The sequence below is a fragment of the Tribolium castaneum genome, chromosome 3 (assembly GCF_031307605.1).
Source record: "Tribolium castaneum strain GA2 chromosome 3, icTriCast1.1, whole genome shotgun sequence".
In the NCBI taxonomy this organism is placed as follows: Eukaryota; Metazoa; Arthropoda; class Insecta; order Coleoptera; family Tenebrionidae; genus Tribolium; species Tribolium castaneum.
In genome coordinates this window covers 11,246,940-11,263,154 of record NC_087396.1, presented here as the reverse complement: position 1 = coordinate 11,263,154, position 16,215 = coordinate 11,246,940, and the positions used below count along the sequence as shown (strand labels likewise).

Sequence of the window (16,215 nt, the reverse complement as noted above, 5' to 3'; positions counted from 1 at the left end):
AGTCGATGCATATTTTAGCCAAATCATAAATTTATGCGACGATTTGATACTTGGAAATGTTTGTGTATCGTTTTTTACCCGGTTTCAAGCTAAATTACACACCTGCTTTCATGCAAAATCACAAAATCTCAGGGGATAACGACATTTCCGACATATTGAAGTGCATTCGGCCATTTCCTCTTTTCGGATACCTAAACCACCGAAATATGTTTGCTAATTACGCTTACGTAGTGAGATCACTTGGCAAGAAACAAAAAACATAAAATACATATTTCGTATTTGCACATTTTCTAAAGAAAATAAAACAAACACCAAGATACGCTGTTGATATTATAATTTGTTATAAGTTATAACTTAGAAAATATACTATCACAATATCAGCATTTATTATTTCGCCATACTTACAGTGTTTACGTGATAATCAGAATTAACAATTTGCATAAAATATGCATCGAATGCGTGTACCTTGGGGGAAATAATTTATACGTCATCTGTTTGCACGTAATCAAAATTTAATTAAAAATTTATAAATCATATTTCATTTAATACAAATATATTGGAGCCAACCGTAATTCAAGTGCCGCGTTGGTGACTAATAGTAAAGGACATTTTAAATAAGAAATCAGGAAAAACATTAGTTTAATGCTAGGTATTTAAGACTGAGAGTTGCAATTATTTTTAATAATACACTTTTAACAACGCATGTTAAGTACCTAATTTCTGCGCTGATTTGACCTACTTTTACAAAGTTTTTTAATATGTTAAACCGGTAAAGGGTGGTGGGTTGTATATTAAAATCATGAAAAAAAAATAGTTTTGTGTATCACTTTATTTGCACTTTAAGCAATTTGAAATGTGCATAATTAGGCAATTGCTCACAGCACAACTTCCGATAAATCTCGTGCGAGCGGTCCGGAAGAAATATTTAAATTAAAATGTTACAAATTCTGTAAAAAATAAGCTCTTGCGTTACGTTTGTGCCAAAATAACTGAAACTCTGGCACAACTGACGATTTCATAAATATTTATGCAAAGCTCCATGAAAAATGTTCATAAATAATTCATCGGGCTTAAAATTTTACAGGATCTTCTAAAGGCTTCATTATTTCTTGTCGCAATAAATCAATAAATACGTAATCAGAAGTTTGAGGAGAAAGATTTTAGCCCGTGTCCGGTGATATATTTGATCGTAAGCGCTGCAGTTGCACCACTTTTGGATTTATTCTTAAAGTGTTGAAGCAAAAGCACCGTTCGCCCACCCCAACTCAGGTGCTTACAGCCAAACTTAGAACAAACTGTCTGCAAGAGATAAAGCGCTGTTTTCCACGAGCAGAATCAATTCTCATATGTTCGTATGATGCAGTCGGGGCGCAGCGATGAAATAAAATTTTATTGATGATTTCCACAACAAACCTGAGAGGTATACAGGGTTTTAATTAGATTCGATTCAAGTTAATTGTTAGTTTAAGCACAATTAAGCACAAACTTGCAACAATGTTTCCTGAAAAAATAAATTTTATTTTTGCAGCAGAGATGCAATCAGCTTCTTGTAACAGTTGCGGTAAATGAGATAATTAAACACGAACGTTCTTAGAATATTGGCGGCTCTGAAGGAATTAACACAAACGTTGGTTTATTATAAGCGATGACGAATTGTCCTCTTGGGCGTTTCGTCTCTCTAGACTTTAATTATAAAGCCTGAAAATTGAAACTTTCACAAAAATGATTTGTTTTCGCACAATCATCATCGATCCGGGGCCACCTATTCAGAAATGAAATTGCACAGATCTTCGCTCCTCGAACTCTTTCATGTTTTTCGCAAAAGTACTAAATTGGGCTTGGAAAATTAATCAATACAAAACAACAAGAGGTTTAATAAAAGACGATACGAAAGACAAAGGCGACTGATTTCTTATAGACACGACATGAAATATGGAACTTGGGGACGGCTCCCCTTTATTGCTCCTTGCCCAATAAAATGCATAATAGAGTTAGCTGCATAGGTTAGATTGCTTGGCTTCTTTCGCCAAAGCAAAGAGACGTTTTACTTTCAAGCTTCTTAAAACTTTAAACGCTGTTTACTCTTTCTTATTAGATCAAAATAATTTTGATCGTATATGAGCTCCTTCTATTACAATTTTTTTATTTTATACTAGTAATATTAGAGAAATAAAGTTGTGTGTAAACGTCAAGGTTTTATTTACTTAGATATCTTTTGAACTCGTCCTTTCTTAGTAGCAGGAAATAAATAAATTTTCAACAAAACTCACGAATCTTTAAAATATAAAGTTCTTTGAATATATAATAACTGAATCAGCTTCATTATTTTTCCCCATATGGTAGAAATATGTGCCGTCTGAGAGAGAAGACAAAGTCATTCATAATAAAAGTATACGTAAAGCCGTAAAAAGTGTTTCCAAAGCAGCTTATCCCTTTTATGAATGGTAAATGTGGTTATTAGGAACATTGAGAGATAAAGTAATCATTAGGAGCTCTTGAAACGGTGACATTTCAGGCGCCACGTCTTTTTGAACTCGTGTTTTAAGACACATATAGATAGAATGTGTCTCTAAAACTGATTGTCACAAATTCTATTTACTTTGTAATGTAGCAATTTTTTGTTATAGAAATATGGAAAAAAAGTTTTTATAAGACAAACCCTCAAGAATCGGGAAAGCTCATAAATTAAAAAAGAAAATTAAAACGGGATTTGCTTGCTGTGCTAATGCTCAAGATAACATTGATTTTTTGTAATTAAAAATTTAATGAAGGAAATTCAAAACGCCTAGTTTTCAATTTATGTATAATTGGTGTCACATGTAGGATTCGAGGTAACATTTCAATTACATGCGCGATTCGGTCAGTAATTGCAGACTGCAGTTGCTTGTTCTCACAAAATAGACAAATCGTTTCATCATGATATGGCAACATGCGTTTACCAACGGGTTCCCAAACTAAAGGAGGGAAGTCAGATTTATATTTTATTTTCGAAATTAACAGGTTTCATACTTGTAGTCCTGACGATGTTTAATAGATGACTTCAATCAATTTTTTATTATTTTCGTAAATAGATCAAGTTCCCTATCATATCTAGTAACGTCAGTAACTAACATAAAAATACCTACTTGCAACCTCGCTTACACTTTTCAATTACACTTACGGAATCGATAAAACCAATATACTTTTTATATTTTCTGTTAAATATAAAACCTTGTAAGACAAAACTTTGGTCATACTGAACCATACTGAACATAAAGTTCTAAACGCTTACATGTTGTGTTCAGTTTAGCCTGAGTTTCAATTAAATTAATATCTACATTAATTTATTAAATACACCTTAGTTTAATGAGAGTACCTAGTTGTGTTGATTGTGCCACTCAACTCATAATCACTGCCAAAGTTTCAAAGTTGTCAAGTCTCCACTTATTAAATTATTGATTCTAAATAATTAAGAAAGTTTTGGAATGCATCTGCATGAATCTAAATAACGTTTTGTCAATATTAGTGCTAAATAGGGAGTAATTTAGTAAAAATTAATACAGTAATAAACTGGATTTGCAATGTGTTTGTTGTCATCTGGTTATAATACCGATACACACATTTGCGTTATTTGTATGTTGTCATAAATTGTACGACATTAACATGAAATGAAATCCCTGCTACATAATAATTTTTAATCCCGAAGTAATGTCTGTCGTCTGTTAGTTTTACATTTATAATAGATGTAAATAGACATTTAAAAATAAATATTTTCTGAAATTTATGAAATAACAAAAGGGCCAGCTTTGCGAGGTTCGACCCTGATGCAGATTTGCAAATCTCGTAGATCATGAAGTGGGTTTAGTTTATATTGCAATATAGTGTTTATCACTATCATTATTAATTGGTATTCAGGCCGGGGCTTTTGGCGGCAAACCGCCCCTTTAGCGGTGTGTTCCGGGCCATAGATCAGCGTCACATATCTGGAAGATTCCCTACGCTCATTATTAGGAGGATTACCTGAATGGCTTTTGGCGGTGGCAGGGTCGGACGTGCTCACTCTGCGGGCATATGTTTTAATTTTCTCGCAACCGACGAGATGACTCATGGGGGCGAACGCACCGAGGGCGTCGGGGGCGGCGTTCTCACGTTACTATGGCTACGAGCGTCGGCATCGCAAGCTTGTGCCGCAAACACAAATCACTCATTAACTAGAAAAATTGAAAACTAGAACCGGGAACAGCTGACGTATCAAGGGTTATGAGCGGTCGGAGCGATACATCAGCAGGAGTTTTGTACAATGTTTTACGACTTTTTTTTATTTGTGTGGTTGTAAGATGAATGCTGTAAGTGGCTATCAGGTGGAAACTAAATCCTGCTTGTAATTCAATTATAACATTAATTTATTAATATAGCCTAATGGATGTGGATAGTTGTTTCTAACCCGCTGTCAAATAGGATGCAGACTCCCAAGCTAGAAAGTTCTTGTTAATTAATCTCATAAAATAATAAATTTAAAACATGAGAGTGTTGTAAGTAATATACCGCTACTAAACTTAGTTGAAAATAGTTTTGTTAGTGGTGATGGCACAGAGCCTGATTGGAGTGATAATGAAACGAGAAAAAGTGGGAACAACATTTATTAGCAATTATTTTGCATAAAACTATTTCTTATGTCTTAATAATTTTATGGTGTGCCAGAATTTTCCTCAAACAAACCATTTCCTAACATTTGCCACATAATTTTCCAAAGGAATTTCGTCCAAAGACAGCACCCCTATTCCTCTTAGTCCTTGAAAGTTATCTTTGTTTGTCAATCTTCTCCCCAGGATTCTCCTCCAAAAAATAACAACCAGTTCTTCAATTTTCAAAGTTGCGAAAACATTGGCTGGAACTTTCGTTATAAGATAATGTAAAATCTGAATATCTGTGAATGACAAAACCAAATCTATTGACGTTAATATGCTGCAGTAAAGTTCGAGGGTTTCTAAATTTTTGAAAGCATCTTCGTGGATGAAAAAAGCTTTAGCTAAACTTATTTGTAAAGTAGTTGGAATTGATCAAATCACCGTAGAAACTGCTGAAAATAGGTATTTCATTGTCAAATAGTTCAAATCTGCTGTGCCATGAATTATTTCCACATAGAACATTTGAAATTAGAACTAAAAAAAAATAGAAGGATCTTTCTTTCACGTAAAATGATGGAATAATTTTGAAATATTTTTTCGAAATTTGTTTTTTAGCATTTTCCTGCCATGCATTATTACATTGTAAAAAATAACGGTTTAGAGTTTGAAATAAAGGTTTGTTTTTAGAATTACAGGAATTTTTGAAGATGAACAAAATTATAGTATTATATTTTGTTTTTCCTGTGTGGCACTTAATACGTCTCTGGTCACTTGAATAAATTAGACCACGAAATTTGGTTTTTGAAAATAGATAAGATGTTAGTTAATAAATAGATAATATATAACTTAAATTTGAAAACTGGAGTGGAAGGTGAACCTTTAGTTTGCAGTTTTGCGTGTTTCGAGTTTGTGAATTCGCGAATCCTGCCGTAGCGCGAAATCACTTTAACAAATTTGATTTAAAAATCTTTCAAATATTTGAACTGTCGGTGCTTATTTTCCGCTATCGATTGCATATTAAAAACTCGGCAGAGCGCGGCCTAAGTTGGCCAATATTGCGGCTGCGGAAATAGGGTCTATATCCAAACAAGCTTTGTAAATTAATTTCGCCTATCTCGAGGTGTGCACCGGGCGCGGCGTCCGCGACGCTCTGGAGCGATTTCACGGCCGTTGTTTCCGGGCCGAGGCTCGTCAGCCCTCGCCCGGAGTCGTCGGGCTCCGGGTTTCAGGTCCGCTGTCCGGGCGGAGTCAGTCTGCAGTCCTTTTGCAGCATGGGGGTAGTTCTCTTTGCTCCGAGTTCCCAGAGCGCAACACCTGGTTAAGTGCAACGCGTGGTCAAAGGTCGGGGTTGCCCGCAGACACTTTTGGTCGGATCGGCTCCGGGTGTCAATTAATGTGTCTTCTCAACGTTACAACGATCAAATAACTTCGAAGTGCTTGTTTTGTGTGCTAGCATGTGTTTGGTACCGCGGCTCGCCGATGAGTTTACGCCCACGACGGCGACGGCGTCGAGATGCTGTGCCTCGACCTAGTGATACCCTAAATAAACAAAGGTACCGAATCTAATTAAAGCGCTCCCAAAACTATCGTACATCCAAGTTTTTCCAACATGAAATATTCACCCATCACCAGCGCTGCCGTAAATTAACCAACTTTCTGAAAAAAATTCATTTAGCTCAGACGCCGGATTTAATATGAAACTGCGTCTAACGGGGATTATAAAACCCCGGTTTTGCATTTCATAATTTATTTTATTAAATTTAATTTAATACTGTGTTGTACTACCTGTAACCAAGAGAGAAAATAGTTTTAGCGACTAGACTTAAATATTTTTGCTCTTGAATTCGGAAATAATTTAATTTAAAGTGAGTGCCACTGGCGGCAAAATATGGCAAAATTTTAATGCAAAAATAATAAAAACTGGATGAACGTTAAAGCAAAACGAATATATTTGAATACGGAAAATGATTTAAAAACAGAAAAATATTTTTCTGCTTTGTATCCAAATATTCGCGAAAATTTGTGAGCCTTTATCCATTGTTCCATTATTAATGCTGTGATTAATAGAGAATAATTTTGTTGTTTTTTGTTACAAAACAACAATTCTAAAAATTTATCGCCACACGTATGTACCATGCTCTAGTGATGTTATTAACATGTGAGCAAGTTTTACGCAAAACACACACATCGCATTGCTCTGATGAAACCAAATACGATTAACACCAGATTATAGTGTTGTAGATGGACAAATAGTCTGCCAGTTTGCGCATAGGCGAAGTTATAATTTTTATTCTGCGTAAACATAAAACGGAAAAGATGGCTTTAATTACATGAAAAACCCTTGTTTATTAAGATTTTTTTACGTATCATAATAACAACGTTCTGTTGTAACGTCAAACCTTTTCTGTTTTTCGAAAGCTACATTAATTTTTATTTTTTGAAATAGATTGTTTGTTATCAACATTTATGCACATATTGAATTACATTTTCCAAATATAAAATATAAACTGCAGCGCTAATGAAAATACACAATACAAATATTAATAAAACACAAAGCTAAGTAATTTTTTATTCCAGTTGTTATTATTATATTTTTGGGGATACGGGTGACTCTCTATTAAACACAAAGTGCTATTGAAATTACCCTTGTTCTTTGTGCAACCACGTTTTTCGTTGTGCCACAATGAAATGGTAATAGGGAAACACGTAGACAGAATTGCTTTGCTAAACATCATTTAATTTTTCGCGTAAAAAAGCGTAACAGCCTGCCCGACAACTGGGTCAACTGAATAGCAATTTGCCTGTTAGAGTATTATTTCAGTGGTTGCCACAAAAATCTACAATTATTTCGAATTTTCAAATAAAACCTTTATGGGTATAGCCAATCAACTTGTTTAGGTTTCGTTTTTTAAGTGGGTAAAACCACTAAATGAATGTTAGTGAAATCGTGCTAGTTTAAAATTTAACCCTGGGATAAACATGGTAAATTAGCATAATCTGATTTATGCCCAGCACACCCTTAATAATTAAGAAAGTTGTGGGCGTGAGGGTAAGCGCTCCCAAATCTCGTCCTCCGTGTGTACTAATCCGGTCCTAAAATTAAAATTGGACGTTCACTCAGGGCGATGTTTTTATTTTGTCGCGGACCATAGGGATTGATGATAAACGCCACTCTTGCATTTTATGGGTTCAGCGGCAAATGGTCGTTTTCAGTTTATTTATTAGCAATTTTTCTTCATTATTTTCTCTTCTTTGTTGCTGAGATTCAATTTGGGAAATTGCTTAAACGACTATCCGCCTTAAAACAAATTAAACCGACGACGTCCGTTATAATGAATACTAGATGAACGAAAATTCAAACATTCCCTGTGAGTGTGAGGCATAAACCGGCAATCCAATAATACTTGTCTTCAGGGCGGTTATCAGTCCGGGGCGTATTGGACGCATTTCGCTCTTTCGACAAAAACCAGTAATCTGGACGCAGTATTTGCGATTGTTCGTATAAAGCTGCAAAAATGCAGTCGGTCGGAAAAAATACAACAATCTGCCACGGTTTCCTCCTTGGCAATTTGCATTATTCATGCAAGTTTGTAAACATCAGCTCGCATATTCATGCAAATAGGTTTGTGCGCGCTTTTAATACAATTATAATGAATAGTAGGTTTATACGCATTTTGCTGTTTTTATTTTCCGCAAACACAGTCTGCCCAATATAGTTTCAGCGGCATTAAAATGCTGAATTAAAATTCTGTGGACTCCATTCTTATGTTTATAATTGTAAATATGGATAAATAACTAATTGTAAATATAGGCTATTTATCAGATTAAATCAATTCATAATTATCAAAGGTAAAAGAGATTATGTGATTTGTTATTTATTTTATAGGCAGTTGGTAAAAATGTTTATTAATTACATTTATTGAATTAAAAATTCTATTTTTGTAAAACAGGTAGTGTAGTAAATAAAATCTAAACCATCTTTCGAAAAGTTTTTGCAAAAATTTTACAATTAAATCCAATGAGGGGATCAAAATCCCTGGAAACACATCAAGGGAACAGTGTTTGAATCTCGACTACAACAGAAATACGATCTTTATCTCGTTATAAAAGAGACACATATCTGGCATAATAATCGCTTTAGGACTGATTCTCAAGTGACAAAGCCTATAATTTGAGCCAAATGTTGTGCAGAAACACTTTTCCTGGTTATCAAATTGCTGCAGTTGGAAATATGGCCAAAGATCAACATGCAGAACAAATAGAACAATAAAGCGTATTTGATTACAATTGCCCACTGAAACCTAGGTATTTCAGCATTAGTGGCGGGCAATTTAGTGACTTAACAAAAGAAAGCCACCCACAACAAAGGAACCTGAAATTTATGCGACCTTTTTCAGCCATATCCGTTTGTAAACAACGAAAGAACGAAGAGATTGTTGAAAATTTACGCGTGCCTCGTTCTAGTGCGGGGAGCTTATTCTGGAAGAACAAAAATTGTAAAATGTACAATGAACAAAAAATTGTTTGAATTTCAAATATGTTTTGTGCCTATTACTAGACTTATTTTTTATACGAGATTAAAATATTCACGCTATTTTACGATAAATTATAGTTTCGAGATTAAAACACGTGGCCTAAATTTGGAATACATTATTAAGATTAATCGCGATAAAAACTGTAGTGGTTTATAAATTTTAGTTTTCCGGGGATCAATATTTCCTCGAGAAGTAGGTAATTTGTTATCTGTAAGAAGCCTCTTGAACTAAATTCGGTTTGGCACAAAACCCAAGACACAAAAATATAACAGTTGTGTGAGATTAGCGCATCCCCATTTCTAAACTTCGCAAGATTTTCAACTGCTTTAGCAAGAGTGCCAAATTGTTGCCTATAATCCTTACAGTATTTTGGCTTCATGCTTACGGTTATTATCATTGTGCTACGTAAAGACCTGCTTAAAATTACTTGATGAAAAGATGTTTACAAAGTGCCGTTAAAAAAAGAGAAACGGTATTGCATTTCCGCTAACGAGGATGTATTTTTCATAACGCATCAAAGAAAATGGAAAATCAGGAAAGTTTCTCTCGGGGACTTATTTTTCTTAACGAGACGCCTTACTAAGGGATAGTTTCAATATTTGTCAAGCTTTAGAGCTTGAATTAAATTGCATTAATCAAATTCCTTTTTCTAATTTTTAATTTTTCGCTTTTGGTGAATAAAAACTAAATTAAAACTAAAAGAAATTTTAGGAGCGAATAAATCTGCTTGCTAAGTGATTTTTCATCAGCCATCAATGGCGATTTGAATAGGAAGAGATAATACAACAAACAGTAAACTTTTTATGGCTGGCATTAAGCAGGGGATAAAAAACGAAACGTCTGCTGAAATCAAATAAGCACAAGAGTGGATCTAAAGATTTTAATTATGAAAAATCGGTTTTATTTGATAGCTTGAATCCGGAAGTTGATGAGCTCTTGTTTAGCGAATAAGTGAAAGCCGGAAAACACTCGCAATAATTTCGAAAACGTTTATTATGTTGTAAAAGGGTTTAGCGATTCCGGTAAAATGTGCCTCCACGCTTCCGCCCATCTCTCTCCTTATCCGATAATCCTGTCCCAAATTTGAATTTTCCCGTGTCTATTTATAATCCGATATTTTTGATTCAGCCCCATTATGCATGATTTGGCGAAAGTACTTTTATTGGGGAACAATTAAGCTTTAGTGCTCCGTGGTGTGGAAACAATCGGAACATGTTTATCGACCCATCTCGTCAACTTATCTCTATAATTAAATTAAATCAAGAGACTCATTTATTATCTTAGTTCTTCCGAATCTTTCGCCGAAGCCTTATTTAATTATATAATATTTTAGCTGAGTAATTAGACATCACTTTCAAGCGGGGAATTTCAAAAGGAAACTCTTGAGGTGTTACAACTTAACTTTTTAAACTCGTTAAATTACGTGATGGATGGCTCGTTTTATAAATCTGGGCACCATATGAGCTTGATCTTTACAATAAGGGTTTTGACAAATTGTCAGGAGCTCTTTACGTGACTATGCCATCACTTTAAACAAACCTGAAGAAAAATTAACGACGCTTGTATAAATCAGCTTGCTGATAAAAACTTTCAGCCGGATTGTAATTTAGTTATTCTCTGACGTGACAGCTGCAATAAAACGCAGTATTGATAAAATTTACCCAAATTGGTAAAGTGCAAGAACAGACTTGCCTTTATTACTGTCATTTATCATTTTCTACAGTCGTGTCAGTCTTACTTAAAAGAGAATTTATTTTTGAAAGTAAATCTACGTCTGACGTGCATTTCCTTCCAAACTATTCAAAGATATGATGAGCTTCTGAATCAAATGATTTTGCTTAAATTCGCGTAAACACGTTTATGGATTGCGTCTGCGGTTTCTAATTTTAAATATTGATACCACAACAGATCTAACGCAATTAGGGCTAAAAGCTCCAATTTAGTTCAATCGTTGATTGGTTGCGGTGAGTGGTAGTTAACATGAGTTAACTATAAGCATAAACTTGCATTTAACGGAATTCCTCTCGCAGAAAATTAAGCAATAAAAAATTCATTCAAATTGATTCAGTTTAAAATTCCTCCAAAATTGATAAAACCTCCGTTACTGTCATTTATCACATCATAGAATACATTAATGTAGCAGAAATGAAAAATGACGCGTGAAAGAACTCGAAATTGTGCGACCAGTGGTATACACATCTTTCCCCGTTAAATGAGGTTGTAGTGGTTGAATGTAAGTTATCACGGTTGTTGTTTGGGGTTGACCGTACGCTTTCATGTTATTAAATTTAACGTTCCATCTGAGCTTTCGCTACCATCTCGACAGTCGACTTTATTAGGAAAATTTTCAAGTCATCTCTCTTCATTGCCATATTATGCTTATGTCGTAAATTATAATAAACTTAGTTTTTGCAAACTCTTTTTCAAATAAACCACTTACATTAGTCGAGCACTGTTATTGCCGTCATTTATCATTTTACACAGAATTTCGAACAAAAACTGAGTAAAAGCCTGCCTGTTGTGGGCAATATCTACATAACATTTCTGCAGTTTTTTCAACTAAATGTTGCTGAAACTGCAATAAATGCTTCGGTTTGTTTTAATATATTTACGAAATTTAATTATGAGTCGGTAGAGTCAGCTTATTATTTCGCTAATAATCAAGTTAATTAGCAAGTTGTTTTAATAACAACATCGAACAAACAAGGAATAATTAATTAGCAATTAATGTTACCAATGCTGCGACAAATGACTAAATAGATTGAAAGGATAATGCGATGGCCTAACCAGAGTCAATTAAAAAATTCAATTTTTAATTAAAACAAATCAATTTTTCAAAATAAATAATTCACGGTTTTACTTTAATTAGCTGCCAGTGCAAAAGCTGCCATTTCGTTGTGGCTTGTTTTCTCAAAAGCGTCCAGAACATAAAAAATTAGCGATGTTACGGTTTGCGCCGTCGGCAACGCAGCCGAGATAAAATCTGATCAAAACTTGGTCCAAACTTTTTAAATTGACTCTAGACTTTTTCAATTAAATGTCCCGCTTCTACGTTTAAATAACAAATAGTTTTGTTAAGGTGCTGACGTCGCAGGAGTCAAACAGTAAACATAATGTAGGACAATTTAGTCGTAGTCCTTACCATCTGGAGCGGAATTAATTAATTTGCCGGCTGAATGGAGTAAGAGTTTCTTATCGAAGAAATCCGTAAATGTGTTCGCAGGGTCCGGCTGTAAACAGCCGCTAAATGGTGACAATGGTCTTAGTTTGTTGATTAGTAGTAGCACGCAAATTTGTCGTAGCTGTTGTGCTCGAGTCAATTTACTATTCTGTTGTTCCCGTGTGTTATGTGGAATTTAATCCCCGAATTTCGGAATAATCCGACACCCTCTGGAATTCTTGATAATCACAGAATGTTATTTGTAGTACCTGATGTAATTTTGATCATAAAGGAGCAGGTGCACGACATATACTTAATCATATTCGGGTACAATGGGAACGCAGCTTCGTGTTGCACAAAACAGAAGTTTGTAAGAATTAAGCAATGCGAGACGTTAAAATACTATTTTGCGGATGCTCGATATATGAAAATTCTCAGCACGAACACGCCATAAAATAAAAAAATAACCATTCCTCTAATGAAATTTATGTGACATTAATGAACAAGCAACTTGGAGCAGAGGTGTAGATTTTATCTTTTGAATTTCGCTTTGATAAAAAACTCCCACATTTTTGCGTTGTGCAAAAATATGTCAAGAGTTAATGTAAAAATTGTTTGAGTTGCGGACAAGTTTGGGATGGTAATAGAATTTGAAAAAATCATAACTAATTCTGCTGAGCTGTATTGATTGTTGGAATCTAGCCCAAAATCTCAAGTTGCGTGCAGTTTGCCGAGTTTATTGATTTAGCAAAAGCTCTTGTGTTGGTTTTACAAGATGTACTGCTTAATTTACAGTATATATTAACAACACTTGAAGTTAGAACAAGTTAAGATGTTTGCTTTTCCTATAATCTCTAATTTAATTGTCATATCCCACTTTATAACTCGTTTTAAAATTCCTGCACACTATCTTTACAAATTGAATTGAAATTATTCAAAAATAAAACGTGAATATTTCACACCAACCCTGAAGCTACAAAGCGGGAAATTTAAATATCTGTTGATTGCGAACTGTTTAATGGATTGAGTCGAAAGTGGAAACTGGAATAACCATTTAGGGCTTAAAGTTGGAATTGTTTTCCTTATCGTGTTGTTTCAAGTGTCATCCACATTTTGAATAGGTTTTGGACGATTCCATTTATTTTGATAAAACGCACTACCAAACTAGAGGATTCTTTAATGTACTAGTATGTCATAATTAATTTCATTAAATCTAAAAAAAATTTTAAAAAAATTTTGGTGAATCGATTTATTTGAGCGATATATTTTTAGGTTTATAATTTAATGTTTAAACAAAAATGTACATCAAAACATTTAATAACATTTTTGTTATCAAATAACATAGTTAAACAAATTTTGCCCGGCGCATCCACCATTTTTAAACAAACTTGTTTTGCGTGAATGTGTTTATAATTAATGCTAGAAATAAAACATATTAAAAAATATGTTATTATTTTAAATGTTTAAATAACCATGACCATCAAAAAGGAAAAAATAAAAAATTTGCTCGCCCCATCCACCATGCCTTAAAAATAAAAATCATGCACTTTTGATTATTGAAATTATTTCTTTAAACATAAATAACGCTTTAAAAAATAATTCTCCGGACACAAATTTTCCGCTCATTTAATCGATTAATGTCTCTACCATCAAACTGTGTTTAAGACAAATTTAAAAACTGTTAGGCGACTACAAGTTTAAATGGTGTTCGTATGCAAGATTTGTTTTAAAGAGATAAATTACGTAACTTTTTCATGTATAAAGATTAGTTAGTGCAATTTTAAAAACAAATTGAACAAAACACTTTACTACTAATTACTATTTCTATTGGTTGCCATTAATCTCGACAAAAAATTTATGATAATAAACCACGTGTGGGGATTATGTAGTGTGATAAGTAGAGTAAATCAAATCGGTTTTCTTAAATCTCCGGCTTGAAGAATGATGACAAAAGAGAAAGCTCCCCGTATTCGTCTGATTTGGAGCCAATACCAACAGTAAACTTTAAGTTCATCGAGTTTGGCGTTATCAGTCAAAGTGTGTGAACAGCGGCAAGTTTTTAGAACAATACAAAACAGAAAGCATTCCATTAATTCGCAACACAAACAGAAATAACCGCACGTAGTTCAGAAACGGAATAATAGATTCATTAGAGAATTCAATGCATGTGTGGTGATTGCAAAGCTCACGTGGCGTTTTATTACATTTAATGGGTTTGTTTTTGAGACGTTTTGAAACGTGGAATTCTTAAAATGCCTGTGTGTGTGACACACAAAAGGTTTCATTGTGCTCTGAGCGTAATTCATCGTAATCTATGCATGTGTGATCAATAGCGACCAAAAAATCCCTTTGTTTTCGCGGAAAAAGAGAGCGCGGACGCGATCCCCGGGTGAACCCAAATTGTTGAATAAAACATCGGATCAGTGTCTTTTTTTAATTTCTTTGCAGATCAAACTGCAATTAGTGGGTTATCTTGTTGGGGAATTCACTCTTGTAGTGAAAATTGCTAGCGATATTCGCATGACGTTTTTTCGATAAGTGCGATAAGCAAGGAGGGTGCGATGGCCCTCACCCTTCGAAACCATCAACAACTGGCAGTGTCATTCGGCGCAATTAATATTCATCACGAGCTTCCAAATGGGCCGTAAAACAGAAACAGAAATCATTAATTTATACAAATGCCGGCGATGTTTGATTAATATTTGGGACGAATTCGAATTTACCAACCGCACATTTATAAAATCAATACCAACACATAGTCAGAGACATATTTTCCGTCGACGCCGTCAAGGCACGTCATTAATCTTTACGGAATTTATATCTGTAAGGTTTGCATGACTGAACTGTTTGTTTTGGAGATGGGTACAGTTTCATTCAAACGTACCCGGGGGAGGCCGCTGTGTGAAGATTAACCCGGGGGTTCCCCACACAAAAAATCAATCACTGCCAAACTTGTTACAGCGAAACCAATCAATCTGTTGTTAACAATACCAACAAGAAAAGGCAAATTTATTATTGTGGCTTTGGTTAAAAACTACCAAATGTCAAATTAAAACGGGCATTCTATCCCGCGATTTGGGTCAGCCTGCGTCAATCGATCTCTATGTCCTGTCATTTCGTAGATTTACTCGTTCTTATGCCATTAAATGAGATTCTAGCGTCGTTTATAGGGAAAAAACTTACTAACTTCACTTCGACTAAGCGATAACAAGAGGTAATAATTCGGAGAAACTTCATCAACTTTTATTAGCCTTTGTTTTTGTTTCGAATTAGTCAAACATGAATGCAGCTTAGAATGTAACTTCATCTAGTTTAAAACTTGGCGTTTAATTTCGTAGTTCTTATTAGGAGAAGCTTTGAACATTTATCAACGTCAGATGTAATCTATGTAAAGATGGATTCAACACTGTTGTGTCAATCAACCCACTACATATTGCCACTTGCTCTCCCAGAAGCGGTTTTTCTATTTATTTCCGGCTATAGACAAAATCCTTAAAAAGCACACCATTTATCTTCAAGATGATTTTATTGAAACTACTTGACAGATTTAACAAAAAATAACCGAGATGGTAATTTATAAATTCATCACTACAGCGACAAGCGTTTTCTGAAAGCATCACTTATCCAATTTTCTTTAAAATGAGTGACATTTTCTTCCCGTTTAAATCATATTTCAAGACAGATTTTTATTTTGTATTTGGATGCAAGTAATAAACATTTACCTCATTCTACTCTCCGGCAGCAAACGAGAACAGTTTTACAATTGCGTAATTTACAATTTGTAATTAATTTCAACTAAAGTATTTAGTTGAGTACCCTCGGCCAAATTTCGCCCAAATAATAAACAAAACACTCAAAATTAAATATGAATTAATGACTACTTAGTTTTATGTTTTTAAAGGATACCCCAATT

The 16,215-nt window shown here is 34.3% G+C and overlaps 1 protein-coding gene across 1 annotated transcript in view; it reads left to right on the top strand.

Moving 5' to 3' along the window:
* The first annotated feature begins 5,844 nt into the window (after positions 1-5,844).
* The window catches only part of LOC663423 (nephrin), an 87,316-nt gene continuing 76,945 nt past the window's right edge, over positions 5,845-16,215 (top strand). The window contains exon 1 of the mRNA XM_015981665.2: positions 5,845-6,160. The gene's annotated coding sequence lies outside the window, so the exon portion shown is untranslated. The remainder of the gene's footprint in view (positions 6,161-16,215) is intronic.